We start from the raw sequence: 25,726 nt of genomic DNA, 5'->3' as shown, positions 1-25,726 counted from the left end.
TCAATTTGCCTCAGACGCTGTGTTCAAATCTTTCTAAAATGGTGTTTCTATGATTTGTTGTGAATTTGGGGTAATGAGATTTCCACGCGGGACAGGATACGAATGTGCCAAAAGATGCTCGTACACCTTTTTGTCTCATCATTTAATGGTCAGGTAAACCACGATCCTTTAATTCTCGGTTTCCAAGACATATAAACATTCATTGCTCTCTCTTTCGTAACAGGTGGAGAGGAGGCTTTGATAATATTGGCAACAAGTGGGAAGGAGTCTCCACCTGTTACAATAGAAGAATTTCCTGTTTCTTCTTGTCTTTAGCAGCGAACTTCGGACACTGCAGAAAGAAACAGGACAGAGTATAAACGGGTAAAAGGACGTGCGTACGCCTTCCCTCCAGGTTCATTATAATATTATAATAGGTAGGGAAGGAACCGACTCTTCCACTCTGGCTTTCGCCAAAACATAAAACTATTCACTGATTTCTGTATCTCATGGTCTTTGCAGGCACATATTCTGTCAATCTATAGCAACGCAGGCGAACCGTCGTGCAGCCAGCCGTCGGTGTTTGACGTGGGAACAGTGTTGCAACGTGGCAGTGGAGACTGCCAGGGGCCTGGCTTATCTGCGCGAGCTGTGCAGAGAGCCCATCAAGCACTTGGACATAAACCCAATCCTTCGCTCAGGTAAAAAAACCCAACCTCTTAGTAGGACAGAGTATAACCGTGCTAAAAGGATGTCCGTACATTTTCATTTTTTCATTATAACGAGTAAGGCACTGACTCTTCCAATCTTGCTTTCCCAAAGACACAAAAACATTCACTGATCGTTGTATCTCATGGTCTCTGCAGGTACATATAATGTTAATCTAATAAATATGTAGCAAGGCCTTCGGTCAGGTAAACAACCGACCTCTTAGATGATGAGCGTTAACCTTAATTTCTTCAGTATTTCTGTGTTCACATTTTTTTTCCAGGTAATTTTATTTTGTTGTAGGGTGTACAACAGAGGATATGTTTTTGCCGTTAGCGAATGACCTGCATTAATATGTATGGAGCGCTATAAGTACCATTATCTGTTCGAGCTTTTGGAAGGAATCATGGATACAAGTCTGCTGAAGAATATAGGTACACATTGTTTTGGTTGGGTGCTTTTCGTTGGCTGTTTTTTCCTTTTTCATTTTTATCCATTGGCTAGGTGATTTACTTTGTTAATTTTTCTTTCCCTAATTTATAGATTTCAGTTGAGTTTTAAACCTTGGTAGAGAATGACATAGAGCCTTGGGAGTTGTTATTCATATCAGAGGTTAAACGCTTTTACTTATTAAATGGATTTTGGACTGAAATTGTGAGAAATCTCCAGGGTTTTAATCATTGGCATCTTGTGGGAAAGCTCATTTACATTTAATTTCTTTGCTTGCTTATTGGTTTTGGCTTAGTGTTGAAATAAACTTTGATTTGCAATAGGTGAAAAGGAGGATTCCATTGAGGATGAAGATGAGATGATAATATAATACCTTTCTTTCAAGGTAAGAGCCTAATGTCCTTAGGTTTGTTTGGTATGCTTAGATCATTTCTATGTGCAAGAGCATGCCTGGTTTTAAAAGCATTTGCAGTACTCTATTCTCTTTGAATAGAGTTTGAGCTGTAATTTTCATTCGTTTCTATATTTGTCTGTGTGTGTGTGTGTCTGCCTCAGTGTTAGAGTGAGATTTCTTTCTCAAGCTTTCTAAGGGGGTGTTTAAATATTTTGCAGATGAGATGACATATTGGAGAAGGAGAGAAGATGAAGAACATGATCCATATTTTGTGTGAAGTACGTTGTGAATGGTGATCCATATTGAGCTCCCACTCTCTCATTCTTTGCTTGGATACACAGGTACACATTCTGTTTGTCATACTCTCCATAGATAGGTACAAATGTTATCATTCTCGATTTCTCAGAAAGAGAGAAAACATTCACTAATTTGTTACTGTGAACTAATCTAGAATCATATAACTTCAAGTTTTGCTTCTAATTAAGTCCATATTCATTAATTTTATGTGCAAAGATATTAATACATGGTCAAGCATAAACTAGGTCGAAACATTTTAATGCATTAATACATCTTATGAATTTTATTTATCTCTAGAAGATCAAAATAGAAAGAAAGACAAGAAAAATTCAAAGACTTCGATTATTACCAACTCATTTAAATCACATTATAATTTTAGAAGGAACAATGACCATGGGTTTGAAGAAGAAAAAGCTGCCTTACTATGCATAGGCATGGGCAGGGGCATCTTGTAGGTCATAATTGGGGTGGTTATATGCCTAATCTTGGCATGGCTAGTTGTTACTAGGTTGATCTGCTTGGTGATCAACAGCTTCTTGTCCTCCACCTCTCTATACTCTATCAAGATAAATCTTGAGGGCCTATAGTCTCTATGTCATATTGGGGATTTTATATTAAATTTTTCTTGTTCAGTCAAAATTTCACAAAAGGAACTAGATGGTTCTAGAGGAAACGTTATCCTGAAGTCAAATGATAGTTGGTATTTATGACAGTTATTGTAGCTCTGAGTTGTATTAATGTCATACACTTTAAAGTTCACATGTTACATTTCATTTAGTTCTTTAATTTTTGATGGATAAATTTAGTTTCTTCATTTTTATCCCTCACAAAGTTTTGGATTAATTATAGTTACTTACATAGTGCCTTTTCTTTTTAAAGTGAGGGAGGTTACTTAATCTAACCTTCAATGAGTGGGTGAAAGTATTACATAGTCTTAAGTGAACTGCCCAACTAGTTATCATGAGTCAAGGAAATGTCCTTCTTAGCCACATAGGATCCCCTAGGGAACTGTGTAAGCTATACATCATGTCTTATTTCTTGTGATTTTTAAGAGAAAGTGTGAGATAGAATTGGGGTCAGAGCATGGCATGTAGAGGTCGCTGCCCTTAATGGGGAAGCATTTTGTTTGGTGGAGAAGATGAATGCTATCCAAAACAGAGCGGCATTGTTACATAATGTCCATTGGACACCATATGTAGAAATGCTACCTGAAACATTTTGATCTCTTGCTTTGTTTTCATATTATTATAGTAAAGGATGTGTGAATTTCGAAATCATACAGATCCTTTTCATGGTAACTTGAGCATAGATACTATATTCTAGGCATACTCAAACCCATCTTAAGAGTGGATAAAAATAGAAGAACTGCCTATCACTTCATTGTACTAGAAGACAAATTCAAAAGTTTGTAAACGTAGTCCAGACTCCATATATCACATTTGAGCCTGCATATTCTAGTGATCAATCTAATTCCATTGGATTTGGAGGTAGAGGTTTCGTCCAATCATAAAAGAGTGGAAATTTTACAACTTCCATTAGAATGTGATTTCAAATCTTGGCATAGCTGTTGCTTGAAATCTTATGAATAGTGGAAATTTTACGACTTCCATTAGAATGTGATTTCAAATCTTGGCATAGCTGTTGCTTGAAATCTTATGAATAATTGAAACACATAGTATTCCCTCCCATATGAACAACATCAATCATAACCTCCTCCAATCTATAGAAAGGATCTTGTATGACAATATGAGTATGACACCCTCCATCCACCTCTTTGTAGATTGTCTGTGAAGGAGGATGAGTTGTTTATAAATTTTCAAGGAGGGGTTTTGCCAGATTGTATATTCATACTAAAGTTCCTTTACAATAATTAGAGCAAGCTTGTGAGCTTGGATGCTTCATGACGTGCAATAATCATAGTTTTGATAGTCTTTTCAATATCAAAATATTTACTAGGAGAAGAAAAGTAATAATCAACTTTAAGAAAAAACCCAAAAAACTTGTGGAAGGGTGTTAACTATAGGGATTTACAAAAAGTTATAATGAAGTCCTTGATGATATATACTATTTCTATTAGAATATCATGCACACCAGGTTTGGTCTATGTTTTTGCATTTTCACAAAACATAAAACATAAACACATCGAAATGCCACACTTTAAAACAACTTTAGCACAACGGAATATACCAACAATAATATCATACATAGAACACAAATTTATTGCAAAAATTGATTTCTTATCAATCCTTTAACAAGAATCCTAGGGATCCTGTACCAAGAAAATGATCTTTTACAACCCCTAGAAAATATGCCCAAATACAAGGAAGACCCTAAGGAAGACCCTTGTCAATTTCCTTGGGTTGACGTTTAGTCCTTTAAGCCCTCATTGCCTTGAAAACAATGCTTTTGTGGTTGTCCTTCACCCCAAAACCCCTACAATAGTTCACCACCTTGTTGCTTCCACTGGAGGATACCACTGTAGGCTGTAGCACCAAGGGGCTTACCTAACCCTCTCAAATCCTTGTACAACCTGCAAACTTCCTTCTATGCTGATTTTTCTTGCCGAGGCTACCTCCTGTAGCACATGACCCTCACATAGGGTCAACGTTCCACCAAGACTCTGGGACAGGGGGTTTCGGGTGCGGGGAAATGCACAAGGGTGACATGTGGGAGTACCTTCAAATTTTATGGAAATTTAGGGGGGAGAGGGGGGGGGACGTTGAGGAACTGAATTAAATCATAAAATAGACTGATCCATACTCATCATTCATACTTATGCATATATCATTCATCCATACACCACTAGATTTAATAATGAAATACATTGATCCATATTCATCATTCTAGAATCTACATTGATTTAAAAATTAAATTCATCATTCATCATTCATCATTCAAAATTAAAATTGATTTAAAATTCAAATTCATCATTCATCATTCTAGAATCTAATTAGTACTAATAAAAATAGACTATAGTAGATAAAGTCTGAAGACTAGAATGGTAAATTGATATAACTGAAACTCAAAAATAGTAAAGAGAGACGAGTCAAAGAATTAGTCTAAGGTCATCGTTATCTAGAGTTAGGACTCGGAAGTCAAAACTGAAAATTAAAAATGGACAATGAGCATTGAAGGAGCATTGTGGGGTAGGAGAGGCAACAATTAATTGGTAAGTCAGATAACACTATGTGGTAAGCCAAGTAGAAGTGAGCTTGGTAAGTCAAACGAGTGAGTTAGGAATTGCAAATTAGTTTAGGTTTTGATATTTGTTATGTATTTTCCTTTTTAGTTTTAGTTTTAGTTTTTATTTTTTTAAATTTCAAGGGTTATTAGACAAAATTGAGGGGGACATGTCCCGCCTCAAAAGGGTTGATTCTAGGCTTGGGGCTCTTGATTAAATGCTAGTTCTAGACCCTCATACTTGATAGACTCCAATGGAAAACTTGCAATCCCCCCAATCTTGAAATCCTAAAAATTGTTAAGTCTGCTGAATTTTGAATGGGATATGAAATTCTATTTTTTTGCATACAAAGTTCAATGAGGTTGGAACCACTGTCAAACATCCTGAGTCATTTCATGGTAATGTTAAAAATTTAAGTATTAATAATTTAACATTACCATTAATTAGATAGCATTAGTGGGGCCCTAGGGTTGAATATTAACCTTTCCCACTCATAAATTATTGTTTTCAAGCAAAATTAAGTGGAGATTCCTCACCCTTTTGGAGGGGGGACACCTAGATGCAACCTTTTGGGGGAGTCGTGTCACCCACATTAGGGAAACGTCCCCCTTCTGTCTCCCCAAAAGGAGGACGTGGGAAAGGTTTCCCCATACATCCCCCATCCTAGGTGCGTAGGGTGCGTGCACCCCACCCTGGGGGACGCATCCCCGTGGAACGTTGCATAGGGTTCCTATAGGCCTCAATTGACCTCCCTGTAGCTGCGGACAATACTCAACAGGCTTGTGGCCTTTCCTTTTGTTGCGGCTTGTTGTCCTAGCCTCCAAACAACAACCCCTGACCCTTCCTTCTAGCTGTGGGTTGTTCTTTCCATGGGTCTGACCCTAAACTAGTGCCCATATTCCTTCCTATTAACCTACGAACTACCCAAAATTCCTCACACACGCTTCAAGCTATGCTAAAATATCAGGTCGACCCCTCCATAGGGTTTGACACCTTGTTTCTTGCGTGTGGATGTACCTACAGGCCCCCTTTTCTTTACGATCTGCCACAGTAGGGCTCACAGTCCCTCCCTTGTTGCTATGTAGACCCTTTCCTTTCCTTTGGGCCCTAAACCCTTGCACACAGGACTTGCGATCTTCCTTGTTTGGAGCACTCTTTGTATATTGCCCAGTTGGCCACTTGCTATCCCTTGACCTAGCTGCAGTTTCCTTGGCAAATCAGGACCCCAATCAAGATGAAATATCCATTATTCTCCTCTCCATGATTGATTAATTATACCTTTTCAAAGGGTGCAATACCATGTGTCATCATAATACCATGGGTCTATGGGTACAAAGCCCCATCACTTAGCTCATACACTCATACAATCACTTCTATAAGTGTTTTCCTCTCACATAGCCAGCTCCAAGGGCACGTGAGAATACCTCCCAATGCTACCAAATTTCAACACTCCCTCTTAGCGAGGGATGTAGCCTCACAACACCATTTGGAAGTGGTTGTGCCTTAAAACTTGAAATACATTTCCACCCTTGATCTACTACCACAACTACTCCATATGACATAGAACCAATTCTCGTTGTATGATAGGGACCCTTTTTTGAAGACACCCTGCTCTTAGAGGCTTTCCACTCTTGAGTATCCTGCATGGCCATCTTGTACCATGATTCCCTGAACCTGAAGGTTGTCTTCCTTTGAGCTGCTAACTCCCTCTCAGCCTGTTGACTCCCTTTGAAGATTGAATCCCTCTTTAGCATGCTGAACCTGGCCTTTCATGGCCCATACAAGTAGTTTGCCATACTTAGCCAACTCTCTTGGCATGGGTCTTCAAAAAAATGTTGCTTCCTGCAACAGTTCCTACAACTCCCTCTCACAGCTGTCATTTGTGCAATTATCAAATCAACTTCCCTTCTTAGAGACCATGCTTTGATACCATGTTAGACCCAAATCTGGTCTATGTTTTGGTCTTTTCATGAAATAGAAAACATAAACACATTGAAATGCCTAACTTTAAAACAACTTTAGCACAACAGAATATACCAGTAATTAGATCATACACAAAACACACAATTTTATTGCCAAAAGTGATTTCTTATCAGTCCTTTAATAAGAATCCTATGGTTGTTGTACCAAGGAAAATGGTCGTTTACAATCCGTGGAAAATATGCCCAAATTCAAGACAAGACCCTTGTCAATTTCCTTGGGCTAAGGGTTAGTCCTTCACGCCCTCACTGCCCTACAAACAATGCTTCTGTGGTTGTCCTTTACCACATAACCCCTACAACAGTTTACCACCTTGCTGTTGCCACTTTAGGATACTGTTGTAACACCAAGGGGCTTACCCAACCCTCTCAAATCCTCAAACCACCTTCAAACTTCTTTCTATGTTGGTCTGTCTTGCTGAGGCTGCCTCCTGTAGCCCACGATCCTCACATAGGGCTCCTACAAGCCTCAACAGACCTCCTTGTAACTGTGGATTATACTCAACAAGCTTGTGGCCTTTCCTTCTATTGCGACCTGATGTCTCAACCTCCAAACAACAACCTCTAATCCTTCCTTCTCGCTGTGGATTGTTCCTGCCACATGTTCAACCCTAAACTAGGGTCTAGATTCCTTCCTCTTGACCTGTGGACTATCCAAAGGTCTTCAAATGTGCCTTGGCCTATGCTAAAATTGTAGGCAGACCCTTCCACAGGGTTCGACACCTTGCTTCATTCTCGTGGATGCACCTATAGGCCCCCTTTTCTTTGTGGTCTACCACAGTAGGGCTCACAACCTCGTCCTTGCTAATGTGTAGACCCAACCCTTTCCTTTGGGCCATAAACCCTTGCACACAGGCCCTATAACCTTCCTTGTTTGCAATGCTTTGTGTATATTAATCAGCTGGCCACCTGCCAGCCATCGGCCTAGCTGCGGTTTCCTTGGCAAATCAAAACCACAATCAAGAAGAAACATCCATTATTCTCCTCTCCATGATGGATCATTTATACCCTTTTAAAGGGTGTAATACCATGGGTCTATTATGGGTCATCAAAATACCATGGGTTATCAGAATACCATGGGTCTATGGATACAAAGCCCCATCACTTAGCTCATACAATCACTTCTATGAGTGTTTTCCTCTCACATACCCAACACCAAGGGCACGTGAGAGTACCTCCCAGTGCTATCAAGTTTCAACAATTTCAATATGAACTGAAATGCTAATGTTGTAGCATGAAAGATGAATATATTAGAAGTGCTTTAACTTTGTATATTTATTTGGGCACCTCTAGGCATAGGAATTTACAAAGTGCTATAACTTATCCTTAATTACTTGATTGTAAACACTATCTCAATATGCACTTAATGCTAATGTTGTAGTATGAAAGGTGATTTTTTAGAATTTCTATAACTTGTGTAGTTATACCTATTGTTAATGAATGTATCACTATTAGATAGAATTCTATTGTAAAACCTTGATATGTAGGACTTGTTACTCACTAAAATGGGTAATCCCATAGGAGAAAAACTTTTCTCCTACATTTTGTTGAGAATGTAACTATGATCGGTCTTTGTAATTGCTATTGTACTTTATCATTATGTATTTATTGTAAAATTGAAAAAGAAGAAAAAGAAAATTATTTTGAAGCATGGGTTTCATGCTCCTTTTACTTATTTATTAGGTCAAAGCCTCCATTGTAGGCTTCTAGGGTTTTCTTGAGTCACAAGAGTCATTTTCATATTTATTAGACCCTTCTTGGGCTTTTGTATCATGTAAAGAAAAATTAATTTGAGTCAAAACAATCATATTTCACCTCCTCACCAAGTCGACCCTGCCTTGATGAAGTTGACCCTGTTTGGGGCAATTTGACCCTGTGGAAGTAGTATAAATAGAAGGATAATTTGACCTATTTGGCATCCATCCATCAACAAGTTCAATCTGCAGTGAAGGAAGAGAAAAAGAAGTGCGAAGTCAAGGACAAGAAGGTCAAATCAAAGGAAGAACACAAATCGAAGTTTTGGGGCATCTTCTTTCACACGTGCGAGATTTCTAGGGTTTCTGGGTAAATTTTAGGGGCCGAAATTTATGCAGTGACTACAGGTTCGGAATTCTGAGTTGCAGGGGGCCGAAATTTCAAATTGAAGTAGTTTTAAGGAGTTGACTCTTGTTGACTTTGGCAGAGACTTGGAAGGAGGGTTGACTTGGTGATTGGAGGAGGTCTTTGTCTTGGTCAAAAGGTCTTGGATTGTCTCACTTTGACTTGGTTCTATTATAGAAGAAGAGTTTGATTGGGTTTTCCCCTAGGAGAGGGGTTTTTCCCTGGTTGAGTGCCTACATCTTATGTCTCTTGTTCTTGTGATCTTCATGCATTTTTTGATTTGGTAATTGCTTGATGAAAGATAACATAATAAAGAAGTAAAGAAGCCAACACATATCACAAGTAATTATCAAGAAAAGAGGAATCAAAACCCTAATAACTACATGCATTGATTTCTCAACACATTTGATAGCCCATGCCATCCACAATTTAATGATGATATGCCATGTGCCTCTATCATTTGCATTAGCCATGTACACACCTTGGCATAGCATTTGGAGCCCTAATTGGGCATGATGTCAGGTTTTAGAAAGCTATGGCTCATACGTGCAGACATCTTGGTCTAATTTGTCATTAAGCTTGTGGGTTGGCTTGTAACCCAAGTTCATTTTATGTCAAACTTGTTATTATGGGATTTGTTAGTTTTTGTAGCATTGTAGGTGTTCTAGTCTCGAAACTTTGTGGAGAGGCTAAAACATAGGAGTTCTCCATAACCTAGAAATAGTTTCTGGAAATTCCACCTAGAAGTGTCTCAATTAGATTATTAGCCTATTTTTTAATATTTCCTAAGTCTAAACTTAGGAAATTTGGTTTATTAATCAATATTAATTGAGATAAAGTGTGAATCATCTAGAAACTCACACAGATTGACTCTGACACGATCTTAGCCCTTGATTAAATTTTAATCTTGGCTGTTGGAGGTCCAACAGAAGGTTATAAGAAGTCAATGGGTAGATGGAGAACACACTTGGGATCGATTTCCTTGGAGAGTTCACTTTTCCAGAGAGCAGCAGTAATTGTCGGAAGAGTTCGAGCTAGAGAAGAAAGTAGAGATAGAGAGGGGCAAGGACAATGAAGCCGAAGGAAGGTTTTTCCAGATCCAGTGAGTACATTGCAGAGAGGCTGAAATTTCTCCAGGAGGCTGTGCAGAGGCATCACAAAATCTTTAGAAGGCAGTTTGATTTTGTTGGGGTGAAGCTGGTTTTCAGTTCCAGAGACCGGAAAACATTTCCAGAGTGCCGAAGAGATAGTTTGGTAGTCAGCAGCAGGAAAGACGACTTGATTTGCAGAAGTTCTAGGTTGTAGTGTTTGAGGGACTAGGCAGAGGTGACGCAAGGCCTGCGCAGGGTTAGGTGGATGACTTGCTCTTCATGGGCAGGAAAGTGTCGGGATTGCTGGAGTGAGGGTAATTTCCCTCAAAAAAAATTTCCAGTATTTTCTCTGTAGGATTGCCAGTTTTCGGCATTTAGATTGTACTCAGATTATTTCATTGCTGCATAATAATTAAAACCCTCAATTGCTGCATCGGTTTTCCCAAGTTGGGTTTTCCGAGGACATTTGTCCAAAAATAATTGTGTCAATTTTTATGTATTTCTCAGTTTCTAGCGCTATTATTTTCCATAGTAATTTTGTGAAGATTTCGGTGTGTTTATTTCGTTATTACCGCAACAATAAATTACTAATTTAGTTAAGAGTTAGAATAAGTAATACCAGTTGTTGCAATAGGATTTCAATAGTGAAATTTGCACATGGTCTTAGAGCAAAATTGATCAGACGGGGAAGCTCAGAAGTGGAGGTAGAAATTCGCTGTAGGATGAATTTCTGGAGACTGCGCAGAGCTTAAGCCAGGCAGATTGAATTGCATGGGGAATTTATATTTTTTCAGTGCAGGTTGGCAGAAAAATTTGGCTTGTCAATTAAGTGATTCCAACAGGCAGAGGGAGCAGCAACGAATCAGATTTTCGCTGAGAAAATTCCTTGTTTGGGCGCAGGGGGTTTTGCAGCAATTTGTAGAAGCAAAATTAGCATCGGGTGGAAGAGAAAAAGCACACACAAGGGAAATTTATCTAAGGGATTTCAAGTTCTAGAGACCTGATTTTCCAGTTGCAGATTGGGAGTAGCTATGAATAGATTTTCTCACTCCAGCAGGGCGTGCGAATAACAGAGTCAACAACCAAGCAGAGGAAGAGGGAGATTTTCGACCAGTTTCAAAGATGACCACAACTAGGCTTAGAGATCAGGATAGGTTGGAGGGAGCTTCAACTATGTCATTTGGAAGGCTAGAATGTCCTTCCTTCTGGATGAATTTGGCCTGAAAGCCTATGCAGAGAACGTGGTAGCAGTACCCTAGGATGCAAATCAGCTGAAGGAGTACAGGAAAGAAATGGCAAAGACGAAGCAGATGATCTTGGATGGAGTCTAAGATCATATAGTCTCACATATATCTGGCAAGAACACTACCAAGGAAATGTGGGATGCTCTCTCCCATCTATATCAAAGTTCTTCTGGCAGAGGAAGATGTTTCTCCAAGAAAAGCTAAGAAGCATCAAGATGAAGAAGGGTGAAGGCATAGATCCCTTCCTCATCAGGATACCAGAGGTCCGCGATCAACTTTAACAGTTGGAGAGGCAACTCAACCAACAGAGCTTGTACGATTGACACTGAACAGTGTCTCAAAGGAGTGGAAAAGTGTTTGTACAAAGTATCTTGGGCAGAGACATATTGCTTGGATGTGGTCTGATCTATAGCAGGAGGAGTTGAGGCAGACTCTAGTAAAGAGCACCATCAGCGGAAGCAGCAGCAAGGCCGTGAAGGGTGAGAAGGAAGAGGAGAATATGGCCCTAGCATCAAAGGGTCCCAGCCAGGGACACAGGGAGAAGAAGAATAAGAAGGACCTATCTATGGTCAAGTGCTTCAGGTGTGGTGAACTTGGCCACTACAATACGCAGTGTCCTCTTAGGAAGAAGGACAAGCAAGAGAAGCAAGACTAGGCAACAACATCTGCAAAGATAGATAAGCTGCCCTCTAGGTTGGAGGAAGGTTTTGCTATGTTTTCTCCTATACCTCCAGGAGTGAGGTGGGGCGATATGGAGCTATAGTCCCATAGTTGCAGAGTTGGGTAGGGTCTATTGAGGTGTCCTCCTGGATCATTACTTTGCTACGTGGGCCCATAGTATTCAGTAGCAGGATGGATCAGTGTTAGTTGATGCAGTCAGATTCCAGATGACAGTTGTCGACTAGTAGCAGTCAGGGGTTGAGGTGCATAGTGCAATGTTGACAACAGAGAAGGAGGCTCAGTCGCAGAGTCAGCAACAGTGCAGATTCCTTAGTGGACAGTGCAAGGGCTAGTATCAGTCAGGACTCAGGAGACAGATGCAACAAAGATACAAATGATTCACTATTTTGGAAGCTTCTTAGTTGCATTAGTTCCAGTAGCAGCTACAATAGATGAGAGGGAGTAGCAGTGTAGATGCAGAGTTGACAACGATTTAGCAGGGTCATCAACAGCATAGATGCAACATTAGAGTTGCACAGTGGTTGGTGGGAAGTGGCAGGCAGTCACAGTGGCCAAACATCAGCAGTGTGACAGAGGGTGATACAGAGACAAGGTGTTGTGACAGTGGTGCAACACTAGAACACCTTCCTCGCTAAGATGGAGTGTTAGTTTTTGTAGCATCAAAGGTGTTCTAGTCTCAAAACTTTGTGAAGAGGCTAAAACAAAGGAGTTCTCCATAACCCATAAATCGTTTCTGGAAATTCCATCTAGAAGTGTCTCAATTAGATTATTCGCCTATTTTTAATATTTCCTAAGTCTAAACTTGGGAAATTTGGTTAATCAATTAGTATTAATTGAGATAAGGTGTGAATCATCTAGAAACTCACATGGATCGACTCCAATATTATCTTAGCACTTGATTAAGTTTTAATCTTGGCCGTTGGAGGTCCAACAAAAGGTTATAAGAAGAAGTCAATGGGTTGATGGAGAACACATACTTGAGATCAATTTCCTTGGAGAGTTCGATTTTCGAGCTAGAGAAGGAAGTAGAGGCAGAGAGGGGCAGGGATAGTGAAGATGGACGAATTTTTTTCAAGATTTGGTTAGTACATTCTAGAGAGGCCGAAATTTCTCCAAGAGGTTGCGCAGAGGTAGTGCAGAAGCTTTAGAAGGAAGTTCAATTTTGTTGGGGTGAAGTTGGTTTTCAGTTCTAGAGGCCGAAAAGCATTTCCAGAGTGCCGGAGAGACAGTTTCCCAGTCAACAAAAGGGAAGGCGACTTGATTTGTAGAAGTTCCAGGCTGTAGTGTTTGAGGGATTGCGCAGAGGTGATGCAAGGCCTGCACAGGGCTAGGTGGATGGCTTGCTTTTCAGGGGTAGTAAAGTGTCGGGATTGCTCGGAGTGAGGGTAATTTTGCTCATAAAATTTTTGCCAGTATTTTTTCTATAGGATTCCCAGTTTTCGACATCCAGATTGTACTCAGATTATTTCACTGTTGCATAATAATTAAAACACTCAACTGCTACACTAGTTCTCCCAAGTTGGGTTTTTCCGGGGACATTTGTCCAAAAATAATTGTGTCAATTTTTATGTGTGTGCTAGAATATTTCTCAGTTTCTAGTGCTATTATTTTCCGCAATATTTTTGTGAAGATTGCAGTGTGTTTATTTCGTTGTTGTCGTAGCTATAAACTGCTAATTTAATTAACAATTAGAAAAAATAATACCAGTTGTTGCAATAGGATTTCAGTAGTGAATTTTTCACAAGGTAGACCTCATATAAGTAGAGGTCACCTTCATTTCATTTTGATTGTAACTTGTGGATTAATTTGGCCCTCTTAGAGATTTTGGCTGAGCAGAAATTTGTCTTGTATCTTGTGGAGATGTGATTTGTTGTGGATTTTTTTGCTTATGGAGCTATTTTCTTGTTTTGGAGATGTCATTTTGGAGAAATAACGAATTGGTTCATGTATTTTTCTTGTAAGTATTCTTTGTATTGGAATATATTTTATGGTTATTACATGGAATAGATATTGTTAGGGTTTTTATGTGCTAGTAATTATTGAAAATCTTTCTATGAAATTTTGGCAATGGTATTTTATGCATTACCTTTGTAGAATCTACGTGAAAATCTCGTGAGTGGTTTTTCATTTTAATCTCTCCTCATTGACTTTGCTCCCTCATAAAGTGATAACTAGGCTAGGATTTGAAGCTAGGGTTTAATCCATTCTAGGGTTGATCCCTCCTAGGTAAATCTCCCATAAACTCCATCACCCAAGGTCAAGGCACACTAGCCTTGTTCACATTATTGATCACACCAAAAATTATCTCTAACACACATTTTTCTTCCTTAAATTTGATTTTCGGCCTCTTAAGGAAAGTCGCTAGGCTAGGGTTAGGGTTAGAATTCAACTAGGTTTGCATGTGTTGGCTTGTGTAAGGATTCAATACGTGGTTGTGAAGTCATTGCCTCAAAATCATCTTGTTCCTGTGGCTAATTCTTCCATTCTAGGGCTGATGTCATTTTCCTTTGGCAATTTTTGCCCTAGCTAAGCCATAGTCTTGCCCTAGGCTTCAACTTGGGGCTTGTTGTACTTGAAATTGATCATATTCAACTATTTCAAGCCTTTTCTTGGCCTTGTGATCGTAGGTAAGCCTATTGACCTTGTCTATTCTAAAACCCTAGGTCATTTTGTGCTCTTTAGGCATTTTGGAGGGTACACATTTCCTTAATTGAGCTAGCTGAGCTCTGTTCTTAAGTTAAGTATCCTTCCTAGCCTATCCTTGTCACCTCCAAGCCTTAGACTTGATATATCCATTAGGTGATCTACATAGGGAAGCCTCCCTTGTGGTGAAAGTCCACTAAAGAGCAGGGGGTGGTGGTTGTGGTGACAATGAGCCACATATCATAGTGTTGTCACTTGGTCTAGCTCTTTCCTTTTGAGCTCCCTTCATAAGGCCTACTAGATTTTACGTCAACATTCTTCTGGTGTTGTCGCCGAGGAATATTTGAGTCAACCTCCTCGATATTTGAGGATTAAGCTTCACTTCATTTGAAGAGAACATTTCAAATGACAAAATAGATTCTCTTCTGGCGATTCTTAAAAGTAATCCTATTAAGACACCTGGTAGTTTGTTTGACGATACCATAGCTCCAAGGAAGAGAAAGACTACCAGAAAGGTCATTGAAGCAACTACATCCCCTGAGATCCCTAAGAGCCCCGTGGTTAGAAGTCTATTTGTAGACAAAACCACCTCTAACACCATGGACAAGCCATGGCTCATAGCTGAATTTAGACCATTGGATGTAAGCCAATTCCCCGATACTCTGCATCCCTTACTTGAGAAATATTGTGAATCATTGCTTAAGTTCAATGGTTATGATGCCATCACTATAAAGAAACACATGCATGAGTTTTATTGGGTAGTGAGTGCTAAGCTAATTGTGGAAGAGGATCTAGTAGTGACACTTTTTGCCTTAACTCTATAAGGAAGTGCTAGAGATTGGTACTTTAGTTTACTCCAAGGCAGTATCACTAACTAGGGTACCTTTCACTAAGCCTTCAACAAGAGATGGGCTATAGCCAAGGAAGGAGTTATGCTTCCTGAGAAATTCCTTCAAGCCACTAAATCTGAGAAAGAGACTGTTAAGAAATTTACTTAAATATTTGAAAACCTACTCAAGGATATCCCTAATTGATATAAGCCAAGAAAAGACACCATCCTTGATAGGTATGTGCATTCTCTCTACCGACATTTGATATATGCTCTTCGAGACAAAGGGCCTAAATCCCTGGTGGAAGGACCTAAATTCCTAGTGGAGTTGCCAGAAGAATGTTCCCTCAAAATCTAGTGGGCCTTGTGAGGGGAGCTCATAAGGCAAGAGCTAGACGAAGTGACAACAGTATGAGGTGTGGCCCACTATCACCACTGCCACCACCTCTTGCTCTTTATGGACTTCCACCACAAGGGAGGCTTCACTATGTAGGTCACCTAATAGAGATATCAAGTCTAAGGCTTGGAGGTGACCAGGATAGGGTAGGAGGGATACTCAACTTAAGAACAAGGCTCAACTAGCTCAAATAAGGCAATGCGTACTCTCCAAAATGCTTAATTAGGGCACAAAATGACCTAGAGTTTTAGAATATATAAGGTCAACAAGATTACCTAGGATCACAAGGCTTGAAATAGTTGATTATGATCAATTTCAGGTACCACAAGTCTTCAACAAGCCCCAAGTTAGTCTTAGGGAAAGACTAGGGCTTAGCTAGGGCAAAAATTACCTAGGGAAAATGACATCAGCCCTAGAATGGAAGAATTAGCCATGGGAACAAGATGATTTTGAGGAAATGACTTTACAACCATGTTCTAATTCTTTTCACAAGCCAATGCATGCAACCCATTACCCTACTTGAATTCTATCCCTAACCCTAGCCTAATGACTTTCCTTGAGAGGTTGAAAATCAAATTTAAGAGAGAAAAATGTGTGTTGGAGATAATTATTGGTGTGATCAACAATGTGAACAAGGTTAGTGCCTTGACCTTAGGTGATGGGGTCTATGGGAGATTTACCTAGGAGAAAAGACTAAACTCTAGAATGGAGTAAGGGAATAAGAAACCTTAGCTATAATTTTATGAGAGAGCAAAGTCAGTGAAGAGAGCTTAACATGAAGAATCACTCATCGGATTGTCACACAAATTTTACAAGGGTAACGCATACAACACCATTGCCAAAATTTCATAGAATTTTTTTCAATAATTATGAGCACATAGAAACCCTAACAATATCTATTCCATGTAATAGCCATAAAAGATATTCCAATACAAAAAATGCTTACAAGAAAATACATGAACCGATTGTTTATTGCTCCAAAATGACATCTCCAAAACAAGAGAATAACTCCATAAGCAAAAACTCCACAATAGATCCCATATCCACAAGAAACAAGACAAATTTTAGCTAGGCTGAAATTTCTAAGAGGGCCAAATTGATCCACAAGTGATGATGATCAAAATGAAATGAAGTTGACCTCTATTTATATGATGTCTACCTCAATTAATTTAGCCTAATGAAGCTCGTAATAACAATTTTGACATAGAATGAACTTGGGTTACAAGCCAAACCACTAGCTTAATGACAAATTAGACCAAGATGCCCACACGTGTGATTGGTAGCCTCGCTAAATGCTAAAATCATTCCCAATTAGGGCTCCAAATGCTATGCCAAGGTGTGTGGAGGTACATGGTTGATGCAAATGGCGGAGGCACATGGCATATCATCATCAAATGGTGCTTGACAGAGGTTGCTAGCTAGTTGTCAAATGCAGGTGAGAAGTTTTTCTCCTATGGGGTTACCTATTTTGGTGGGTAACAGGACCTATTAGTATTTACCTACCATTTTGTCATGTGGAAATTTTACAAATTTATACCACCCTTTGCATGTTCTTGAGTTCTAGGTGGTAGTTTTTAAAACCCAACAACTAATTTAATGAAATTTCTGAAAACGAAAGAGCTGAATTTGAACTTTCAAAAATCATTCATCAAATATACTGAGTTTCCTAACTGAATATTGCAGCATAAAAAACGAACTTGAACACACAAACACACCATAAAAAAATACACCAGAAATTATTTAGGGAACCCCAACTAGGGAAACCCTGCAAACTTTGTGTTCTCTTTTGTTTCTTTAGCAAATGCGATCTCAGAAAATTACATAGAAGAGGGAAAAACCTTCCCTTTGCTAAAAAATCAACCAACACCTCTTTGTGCCCACTTTACACTTTATCTAGCCCACTCGGCCTCCCTTTGTTGCACAATACTAGTTCCATACAACCTCGTACGACCCTCTGCGCAGGCACTCTTGCACTGCTAGTTGGAAACTTGAATCTGAAAATTTTATGGCTATACGACCGCCTTCTTCCTTGCTGGTCTGCGCTATAGGTAAAACCCTAGTGCTGGAATTTCTCTCTAGTTTTTTGTTGAAGCGAGAACACACAAATCAGATGCTAAATTTAAATCTAACTGACCACCAACTACTTGTATCTTCTCTTCAAGAGCTTGACCTGGGCCCATAGAGCACTCACAAGGCTAGTGGAATGTGGCTCCCTCTGTTGGGAAATAATAAAAAACTGCAAATGGTGGACTCTGTGTCCCTCTGCTAAGTTTAGTGCACCTCTAAACTTGGCTAGACCCTTCCTCCTCTAACTCCATTCAACACTCTCTTAGAGAGGAAGATGATCTGTACGACACCCAGTTTATCTCTGAAGTAGACAAATCTGCCCCTTGCCAATGACTTGGTCAGAATATATGTTGTCTACTCCTTTGTAGGGATGTACTAGAGTCTGGGGTTATCCCTCTAAACACAATCTTTGATATGGTGGTACCAGATCTTGATGTGCTTGGAGCAGTCATGAAACACTGGATTTTAAGAGAGCTTGATGCAACTCTGATTGTCACAGCGTATGACTGTGGGATCCAACTTCTAACTGAACAACCCAACAAGTAGCTTCCTCAACCATATAGCTTCGCAAGATGCCAAGCTGGAAGCCATGTACTTGGCCTCTGCTGAGCTCAGTGCCATTGATCTTTGCTTCCTTTTGAACCATGAAACAACTGTGGACCTAACACTGAAGGTACAACCTAAAGTTCTCTTCTTTTCTATTGAACCCCTTACCCAATCTGGATCTGTAAAGCCCTGAAGGATCACACCATCAACCTACCTCTACAACAACCCATAATCTGCTATGCCCTTAAGATACTTCAACATGTGCTTGGAAGCAACTCAATGTACTTTGGTTGCCTCAACCATAAACTCCATCAATTGGTTAACTGTGAAGCAAATGTCAAGATGTGTATTCACCAAATGCATCAACGACCCAATAAGCTACCTGTAAAGAGTGGCATCAAATCGGCTTTTTTTTTTCTGGTAGCATCCACCTTCCTCCAAATTATGGCTAGAGGTGTGGTCGTGGGCCTGGAATTCTGCATGTGGAACGTCTTGAGAATCTCCTGTGTGTACCTGCCCTGTCCCAAGAAGATTTCCCCATCACCCTGCCATACTGCAAGCCCAAGGAAATAGTGCATCAACCCTATATCCTTCATCTCAAACTCCTCTGCAAGATCTCTCTTGCAGTCACTAATGAGCTTCTCGTCCCCTGTCAGTATCAAATCGTCAACATACAACACAAGAATGAGAGGCTGCCCCCCAACCACAATATAATACAAGTTAGGGTCAGCTTCACTCTTGGTGAAGCCCAATCCTAGAAGGTAGTTATCTATCTAGGGATACCAAGCCCTCAGTGCCTGCTTGAGCCCATAAAGAGCTCTTCAGCCTGCAAACATGTGTGTCTTTGTTGAAAGTCTCAAACCCCTTAGGCTACTCAACATATATATCTTCCTCAACAACTTTGTTAAGGAAGGCAGTCTTCACGTCCATTTGGTGGACCTTCCACCCCATATGCGTTGCAATCACCAATATGGTCCTAATGGACGAGTATCGGGCCACGAGTGCAAACGTCTCATCGTAGTCTATCTCCTCGACTTGAGAGAACCCTTTGGCCACAAATCTAGCCTTGCACTTCTCCACACTCCCATTAGCTGCGTACTTAATATTATACACACATTGTGAACCAACCATTGATTTTCCGACTGGTCTTGGCACTATCTCCTAGAAATCATTCATCATGATAGAGGAATACTCCTCCATCATGGCATCTCGCCATACCTATTGAGAGGCTGCCTCCTTATAACAAAAAGGCTCCGAGTCTATCAACTCAGTCATTAGGGACATGTAACTCGTGTAACTTTGTGGCTGTTTTCTCTGTTTGAATGTGGAGCTGGTGGCTCCAATTCTCTTATGAGCCTCCCTGATCAATTGATTTGCCCACTTGGATCGTCCTCTCCCTGTGTTGGGAGTCACTCTCTACGTGGGATCCACTCGCTCTACTCTCTCCTCCTGTTCCTGTGCTTTCTCCTCATTTGCGTGCCTCCTGGCCTGCCTAATAACTAGTTGTGATGAAGTTTGAAGAGCTGGTTGAGCCTCATACTTGGGAGCTTGCTGCTCCTTATGTGTTGCACGTTGCTCACACTCCAAGGACTTCCTGAGAGTCTTTTCCTCCGCGAACCTCACATCACGCTTGATCACTGTCTTCCTGAATGCTGGGACGTACATCCTGTACGCCTTAGATGTCTCACTGTAGCCCATGAAAATGCCCTTCTCTTCTGTGGGCTCTAACTTCTTCCAGTTATCAGAAGATACATGGCAGTAAACAAGACTGCCAAAGTTTCAGAAGTGAGACACATCAGACTTTCTTGCTTGTGAAAGCCCCCTCTAATGACTCTACCTAGCACTTTGTGTGGATTCCTCTTTTGCAAAAAGATTGCAGTGTTGCATGCCTCTGCCCAAAGAAACATTGGTAGCCCCTGGTCATGCAACATTTCCTTAGCCACTCCAACAATGCTCTGGTTCTTGTGCTCAACCACCCCATTATGCTAAGGGTTATAAGGTGTGGTGAGCTATCCCTCCTTGGCATACTAGTCCTTTAAGGCATTGGAGATGTACTCCCACCATTGTTTGACCTTTCTACCTGTTTGGTTCTCCACCAAGGATTTTAACTCCTTGAACTTCGAGAAGACTTCATCTTTCTTCTTCATGAAGAAGATCCAAGTCTTTCTCGAGTGGTCATCAATGAAGGTGACATAATATCTGTATCCCATAAGGGATGGAAAGGAGAATGGTCCACAAACATTTGATGCACCAACTCCAAGATGCTCTCGGCCTTGTTTTCTCTGCTGGGAAAGGATGTCTTGGCATACTTGCTAAGTGTGCATCCCTTGCACACGTCACGCTGATCAACACTACACTATGGCAGTCCTGTGGCTATCTCTCTCAGAATCTTCAACGCTCCATGGTGTAAGTGACCCATATGCCTATGCCAAATCTCCCCAAGGTGTTATGCTCACTAACTCCTATGTTTCTCAAGGATGTGGTTGTCTGAAACTAAAGTCTGTACAAATTCTTCACTCTTAGCTTTCAAATCTGCTTAGTTGCTTCAGAGTTGAAAGGCTTGATAAAGGCCTTTTCTCTGTTGAATATAACCTCATAATCCTTGTTCTCCAAGGTTGAGACTAAAACAAGCTTTTTCTTCAAACGTGGGATGTAGAGAACATCTTTTGAGGTACAGAGGATTTCCATACTTACCCTCAAACTTGGCAGTACCCATATCCTTGGCTAGGTACCTACCATCATCTCCCAACTCTATGTGAGACCACATGTCCTTTTCAGTAAACTCGCTGAAATACTCCTTGTTCTTGGTCATGTGATAGAAAGCTTCACTGTCAACATACCACATGATGCTAGCCAATGAGCTTGTCATGCAAGAGAATAGTGCCCAAACTGATGGCAAGAGAAGCATTTTATCTTGCTAAGATATTTCTTCTTCTTCTCGCCTCTAGAGCTAGACTCGGCCCCTCCCACACCTTTCTTACCCTTGGCCTTGCCTCCTTTGCTAGCTAGGGAAAAATTCTCTTCTTCCTTAATCTTCACGTGAGACCCAGCTTTGGCCTGCTTCCGAATCTCCTCTTGGACACAATCACTCCACAACCTCTCCCATCCTGGTAGGTTTTCTCTGCCACTGATAACATTAGTAAAGTTTTCCCATGACTTGGGAAAACCCAACAATGCAAAACTGACTAGGTCTTTCTCTGAGATTGTCTCCCCAAGTCCAGTAAGCTCGTCCTCACTTGGGTGAACCTAGTGAGATATGAGACCATGGACTCAGACTTCGCCATCCTGATGTTTCTAAGTTTGTCTCTAAGTACCAGCTTCCTGGCCTCACTCCAACCATGGTACAACCCTATGATGATTGTCCACATAGCCGTCGCTGTCTTCTTTCTGGATAGGTGAGGTATGATGTGATCCTTGACGCCTTCAAGAATAATTCTTTTGGCCTTTGCGTCCATCTTATTGTGCTAGGCCAACTGTTGAGGGTTTGTTGGACTGTCAACAAACTCCCAAACTCCTTGCTCCTCCAACACTACACCAATCCTATCCTTCCAAGAAAAAAAAATTGAGGCCACATCAAGGTGGTCCTCAAATCTCAGCGCCAAATATGCCATTCTGCTATTCGTGTCTCTCAGAAACCTTAGCGCAGAGCTTGCTAGGAGAAAAAACTTGCACAAAGCTGGTTCTGGTAAACCCTATCATAGGTCCTTCTAATAAACTACGTGCTAAACTGAATTTAAGTTGCTCCTTTGTGAAAATAAACACGGCTTTTGGTCTTCAATCAGAGACTTGCTTAGATACCATGTTAGATTGTAAAACCCAACAACTAATTTAATGAAATTTTTGAAAATGAAAGAGCCGAATCTGAAATTTCAAAAATCATTCATCAAACATAATGAGTTTCCTAATTGAATATTGCAGCAGAAAAATCAAACTTGAATACACAAGCACACCATAAAAATAATATAACATAAATTTACCCACGAAACCCCAACTAGGGAAAACCTACACACTATTCTCTATTGTTTTCTTCAACAAATGCAATTTCAAAAAATTACATAGAAGAGGGAAAAACCTTCCCTTTACTCAGAGATTGACCAAGACCTCTCTTCGCTCACTTTAGACTTTATCTAGCCCACTCGACCTCCCTCTGTTGCATAGAACTAATTCTGTACAACTTCATACGACCCTCTACACAAGCACTCTGCGTAGGCACTTTCGCACTACTAGTTGGAAAATCGGATTTGGAAATTTGATGGCTACATGACCACCTTCTTCCTTGTTGGTCTGCGCTATAGGTAAAACCCTTGTGCTGGAATTTTTCTCTAGTCTTTTGTTGAAGAGAGAACACACAAATTTGATGCTAAATCGAACTACCCACCAGTTGCCTTTATCACCCCTTCAAGAGTTTGACTTGGGCCCACAAAAAACTCACAAGACTAGTGGATTGTGGGTCCCTCTGCTGAGAAGTAATAAAAAACTGCAAATGGTGGATTGTGTGCCCCTCTGCTAAGTTTAGTGTGTTGATTTGTGTAGCTTGGTAGGTACCCTAACACCCTAGGGTACAGGGTTTGGGAGAAGGTTGACCCACATGGGCTTTGTGGACGAAGTACCCAAGCAGTGGGTTTTGCACCCAAAGTTGTGGGTGCAAACCAAGTGTAATTTTTGATGGTTTGGTCATTGAGGGCATATGGGGCACCTTTAAGGAGCTAAGGGGCACCAAAAGCATGAATGTGGTGGCATTAGATGAATGAAAAGAATTTTTGCTCTCATATTTTATGGAGTTTTAACATTTTGTTAAGGTCAGCTTTGAGAAGGTTGACCCACATGGGCTTTGTGGACGAAGAACCCAAGTAGTGGGTTTTGCACCCAAAGTTGTGGGTGAAAACCAAGTGTGATTTTTGATGGTTTGGTCATTGAGGGCATGTGGGGCACCTTTAAGGAGCTAAGGGGCACCAAAGGCATGAATGTGGTGGTGTTATATGAATGAAAAGAATTTTTGCTCTCATATTTTATGGAGTTTTAACATTTTGTTAAGGTCAACTTTGATGTTATGTGGTGACCCTTGGTGGCAAAAGAAACCAATTGTGAACTCTATAAAAAGGAGACAAGTGAGTTCATTCATCCACAACCATCCAAGAGAATTGGTGAAATACATCTGAGGTAGCTGTAGCCTATAGGAGCCTTTTCCAAGTGAAGGAAGGACGAATTTTGGCATCTCTTTTTTGTGTTTGGATAGGGCGGAGTTTCGAGAGATTGCTGGCTGAGGTTACTAGGCAATTTTGGGCATAAGAACGTGTCTATTTACCTGTGTACAAGCCACAATTATATCACTATGTTGTGAAGGAGAGGCGAGCCCTTATTTAGGTGCAGGACAGTGGTATTGTGCCTGTGTTGGAGCTCTTAATTAGGGTCACATTACCTCAGGGATATAGCACAGGAGATAAGGGCTTGTAAGAAGAGGATAGCACAGGTTTTGGGGTGGTTTGGAAGCTGAATGGTAGGGTTGACGTATATTTGTATAGGTGTTGATCTAGGTGGATATTGGTGGCCACCCACCTATTCCACTGGGATCCCCAACACTGTTTCTTTTCAGTTTCCTTAATTTAGGACAACTTTCTATTTTTGGCAATTTTTCGGGTCTTGAACTTCTGAAGCTGTTTTGAGGCCCTAAACGACGTTTTTTTTTTTTAAATTGCAACAATCCCATTGCCCAATATGTTGTCCTCGAATAGATTTTTCTGACGAGGTATCGTGCGCGCCCAACAGAGATCATATGGCCAAATTACAACCCCGGTAAGTTGGTGTTCTAACTAATCCCAATAGGGCCCACAAACGTTTGGCGCTTCATTTCCTAGGGTTAGGTTTTTGGATGTTTAGGGTTTTACATTGTTTCTCAATAATAAAAAGGCCTCCGAGTCTCATTGTAACACAATTCAAAAGGCATGTAGTTGTCACATCTCTTCTCAGAGATAAGCTAACATCACCAGAGCTAGTTTGTTTTCAGTCTGCATGTAAACAATTTTCAGAATTTGTTATTATTAATGAATTGAAGTTCAGTTTTTGTGTTGATTTGGGGTAGCATCAGATGTTCTCTAGCCATGAAAATTGGTGGAGAGGCTAAAGCACATGAGATCTCCAAGACCAGAAATGGTTTGGGAAGATTCTACCCGGTTTAGGAGATATTGAAATAATTAATATTTTTAATGGAGTTCCTAAGACTAAACTTAGGAAAAATAAAATATTAATGGGTATTAATATAAAACTGGGTTAGAAGGTTCTAAAGGACATGGATCAAATCAAATCTAGTCTTAGCCGTTGATTAGAGATGTAATCTCGACCGTTGAAGGACCAACAACAAAAGTATAAGAGGAGGCTTGAGGGTTAGTTGGAGAACACACCAGAGTGATCAGTCATTTGTTTCTCTAGAGCGGGGTTTGCTAAGAGATAGTCGAATAAGTTATCAATTTGCAGCGAGGGGCAGTGAGTACTGGACAGAGAGGCAAAGATAGTGCTGAGAGACCAGCGCAGAGGCAAATGCAAAAGCCAGAGCAGGGCACGCAGAGATAGCGCAAAGCTAGAAGGGCCTGCGTCATCCATGCAGAGGGCAACAGGAGTGATGCAGAGGGCCGTAGAGGCTGCGCAGTGCCTTAGAGGGTTGACCCAGAGGGGTTTGAGGTTGACACAGTGCTTCAGTTGTGTTGGAGAGGGTTTCGTGGGGCAGATTTTCTAAATATTTGCTTCCGAATAGAGAGGTATTACTGCCAGTTATTTTTCTCTGTCGGGTGAGCCAGTTTGGCACCCAGTTGTACTCAAGGAGATACTGCATAATAAATAACCCTCACAATTGTTGCACTGATTTTCCCAAGTTGGGTTTTTCTGGGGACGAGTTGTCCAAAAATAACGGTGTCACTTGTGTGTTTGTTTTCTTTTAGCTGTTGATTTGTAGATGGTTGAGACTGTATTGTGTTTATTTCGATACTTGTATGTTTTAAATAACTTGTTCGTAATTAACAAGTAGAAGAAATAAACCAGAAGAATACAGATAAAATTTTTAACGGGTAATACTGAGAAATTTTAACATTTCGTTGTAGCTTCATGTTTTTGTTTAAATCTGTATTTCATTTCAATCCTGCGTAAATT

At 40.4% G+C, this 25,726-nt stretch overlaps 1 long non-coding RNA gene across 1 annotated transcript in view; it reads left to right on the top strand.

Annotated features, from left to right (window-relative positions):
* Positions 1 to 973: 973 nt before the first annotated feature.
* The window catches only part of LOC149214806 (uncharacterized), a 290,327-nt gene continuing 265,574 nt past the window's right edge, over positions 974 to 25,726 (top strand). Inside the window, exons 1-3 of the long non-coding RNA XR_016250424.1 lie at positions 974 to 1,121; positions 1,461 to 1,522; positions 1,750 to 1,872. This is a non-coding gene — a long non-coding RNA (uncharacterized LOC149214806). The remainder of the gene's footprint in view (positions 1,122 to 1,460; positions 1,523 to 1,749; positions 1,873 to 25,726) is intronic.

Source organism: Pinus tabuliformis, chromosome 1_1, assembly GCF_031772625.1.
Source record: "Pinus tabuliformis cultivar Carrire ecotype Pingquan chromosome 1_1, CPIR1, whole genome shotgun sequence".
Classification (NCBI taxonomy): Eukaryota; Viridiplantae; Streptophyta; class Pinopsida; order Pinales; family Pinaceae; genus Pinus; species Pinus tabuliformis.
The sequence above is the reverse complement of the archived record's forward strand: the minus strand, read 5'-3'. Positions and strand labels throughout refer to the sequence as shown.